General features: G+C 58.8%; 1 protein-coding gene across 1 annotated transcript in view; it reads left to right on the top strand.

Moving 5' to 3' along the window:
• The first annotated feature begins 2,284 nt into the window (after positions 1-2,284).
• The window catches only part of ZNF469 (zinc finger protein 469), a 44,623-nt gene continuing 43,725 nt past the window's right edge, over positions 2,285-3,182 (top strand). The window contains exon 1 of the mRNA XM_085310138.1: positions 2,285-2,330. The gene's annotated coding sequence lies outside the window, so the exon portion shown is untranslated. The remainder of the gene's footprint in view (positions 2,331-3,182) is intronic.

Here is a 3,182-nt window from a genome sequence, read left to right as displayed (position 1 = left end):
GCAGCGTTCCTGCTGCTCTGCTGCGCGGCGGTTGCGCGTTTCCTGGCCGCTCGTTAGTTGCCGCCGTTGGAGGCCTCGCGAGCAGCCCGGAGACCTCCGGGGACCTTTGGAGCAGCTCGGGAGGTGCTCAGAGAAGAGCTTCCGATGCAGCCGCTCCCGGTCCTGGTCCCGGTCCCGGTCCCGGTCCCGCTCCCGGCGGGGCTGCCGCGCTCTCGGCTCCTTGTCCCACCGAGGCACCGTTAACGGCGACGGCAGTCCCMGTTGCCGACGGTTTGAACCGTCCCTGCAGACCCTTTTGCACTTGCAATAAATGGTTTTCCGTAGCCCGAGCTCCGACTTTCAGCCTGCGACCGCTCGGATTGCGGTTTCGACGAACCTGGAGTGAAGAGCACCCGGACGCCGAGGACCGGCACCGCCGGCTGCCGAGCTGGCGGCGCCCAGTCCCCGCTCCGGCTCCGGGGCCGCCCCGCGCTCCCGCCGCCGCGGAGCCGAGCTGTGACGAGCCGGGGGCCTCGGAGCGGGGCCGGACCCTGCCGGCGGGCGGCCCGGGCGGCACAGGGTCGGCTCGCGCGGGAAGAGCGATTCCCCTTGCCGGGTGCCAAAACCCCTCCGCCAAGCGGGGAAAAACTCCTGTGCGTGGGCTCACGGAGCAAAATGCTGCTATTCTGCAATTAAAATATATTTGCAGCCTCGTATCCCTTAAAATTAAGCATGGGGGTGGCTGTTCTTGGTTGAAAACCTTGTTTTATTGCATGCGAGATTGGGGTGGTTCGGAGCCCACCTGCTGTATGCAGGATRTGGACGTGGGTTAGACACGACGGAAGAAATCCGGCGTGAGAAGAAGCAGGGGGCTTTGCTCGAAACCTCCAGCGCCTCGAGCCGCTGAGAGCAGGTGGGTCRTCACCCCCGGGGACGGGGGGTTGGTCGTGGATCTTCGGGTGACTTCAGTGTTCTCCAGATGAGAGGATGGGTTTTACTTTAATGCACTCTTATATGTATTTTAAGCAACATTTATCAGGGAAGTATTTTCGTGCAGTAAGATGCACCTGGGTTTGATTTATGTTACATGCRAAATGTCTTGGCCAAGGCAAAAAAGTGCAGAACTTTTGGGGGATAAAAACCAAAGAAACGTTTTTCTTTTATTGCATACAATGAGATATTTGTTCTATGACAGTTATATAAATGGTTGCATGTTAGCGGACTCAAAACACATCTAGGAACACAGCAAGTATTTTAATATTCATTGTTTTGGCTGTGAATGCGCCTTAAAAAGTTGCTGAGTCTGAGCCAGAGTCACTTGCTGTTAGAGCAGTTTCAGTCCGTAGTATCTCTTTGGCTTCAGGGAAAATCCTCCGGACTTGCCCTTACTTCATCCTTCCTCCTGGATGTGCCTGTTCCATAGGGAACCGTCTGCATCATGTTTCCTGGTGGTAACCGCTAAATAGGTGGCAGAGCCGGTGCTTTTCTCGCTGGACACCGGCGGATGTGATGGTGGTGCCGGCGTAGCCGTAACCCGCCGCGCCGCGGAGCGTAAAGCAAGATGCCCGGGTRTTTCCCCCGAGATGCCGGGTCCGTTGCCCTATGGCAAAGCCTGGCGCTGGTYTCCATCAAAATCCCAGCCGGGGCCGAAGCCGCGCAGGCCTTCGGAGCGCTTCCGCCGGCCACCGCGGCTCCGTCGGACGTCCGCGGTGCCACCGCGGCGGTGCCGAGCGCGGCCGAAAGCCTCGGCCGCGTTTCGCAGGGCCGGCCAGAAATACCTGTTTGCTTCTGGGGCTGATAAAAAAAAWATATTTGTATATATATAGAGAGAAAGCGATGTTAAATATGAGTAAGTCAAAATTGCACGAGGTTTTGTTGCAAGCGATGTCAAGAGCTGCTGGCGAGCCGGTGTCGCGGTCCGCAAAGGCCGGGCCGCCCGCGCGGGACCGCCTGCGCCTGCCGGTGAGCGTGCCCCGGTGCGGGCTGCCCGCGAGGAGCCGGTCCGTGTTGCGTTCCAGGACAAGCTTGGCTTTTCTTTTTCCTCCCCTCTCCTTTCTTTCCCTTTTCTTCCCCCCGCTGCCCGAGGTGCAGATAAATCATGAGAGCCGCCGCTGGGCTTGTCTCCCTCTCCCGTAGCCCGACTTCTGTGCGCTACTGGCTGGTGCAGCGCGGAGGGGGCGTGCGCAGCCGGGCTCCGTGCCTGTGGTCAGTAATGAAGACTTCTCTTTTTATACACAGATTACGGAGGAACGGCACAGGGCTAGACGGCAGCTCTTAATTTCCCGACTTTTTAATTTTCCACCCTCGCCGAAGGAGCATGCAGCCCTTCCCTCCGGCCGCTTTATAATGAGGTGAGTAAACACCTTTTTGTCATTTAAGGCTCGCTCGCTGATGTAATGTAAATATTATTTTTGTTTGGTCTAAAGACGGGGAGGAAAGAAGAATGTGCTGTTTGCCACATGTCAGCGTTCGGGTTTTAATACCTCGGCTCCCGGCTTCGGCGATTTCCAAGGGTTTGTTTGCTTTAGTAATCTGCCTCGCCGAAGGGTCCTGCGTTTTGCTCTGTAAAGTCCCTTTAACACCAACTTTTCTTCCCCTTCCCCGTCCTGGCTCATTCAATGCCTCAAGGAGGTTTGCAGGAGTTAAAACCGACGCTGCTGCGCCTGAAAGTATTTCGGCTATTTGTGTCATCCCAGACCTTGAAAAAGGCAAGGCAAATCAGTGCCATTCCCTTTCCCCCCAGCTAAAAATGCCCCGTGTTGGCGTGCAGCTGGCGCCGCCGGAGCCCTGCCAGGGCTGGCTCCCGCCGCCGCCGGAGCCCCTCGGACGCGCGGCCTCCGCCTTGCCGCTGTCACCGGCCGGGAGAGGCGGCGGAGCAAGCYGCTGCCCCCCGGGACCCTCCTCCGGGGGGGGGATCGCGACCGCTCCAGGAGCCAAAGGGTTAAGACAGCCCCTTCCCGCCCCCCCCGGGTTCATCTGTAAAAAATATGAAGTGGAGATAGAGCTGCTCATCTGCTGAGCAGAGGAGCTGCCTTTGATGTCGGTCCTTCCTTTCCTCCTTCTCCTTGTTTTTCTCCCCCTCCCCTTAACCCTTCTCCCGGGGTTTGCTGCCTCCCCGGCGTGTTTGCAGCGCCGGAGCCCCCCGGGAGAGCTCCCGGTGCCTTGCCGAGACCCCGCGGCGACGTGCCCGCCCCGGGAGCCAC

The sequence above is a fragment of the Rhea americana genome, unplaced genomic scaffold (assembly GCF_003343005.1).
Source record: "Rhea americana isolate MKP2758 unplaced genomic scaffold, rheAme1 scaffold_311, whole genome shotgun sequence".
NCBI classification, from domain to species: domain Eukaryota; kingdom Metazoa; phylum Chordata; class Aves; order Rheiformes; family Rheidae; genus Rhea; species Rhea americana.
The sequence above is the reverse complement of the archived record's forward strand: the minus strand, read 5'-3'. Positions and strand labels throughout refer to the sequence as shown.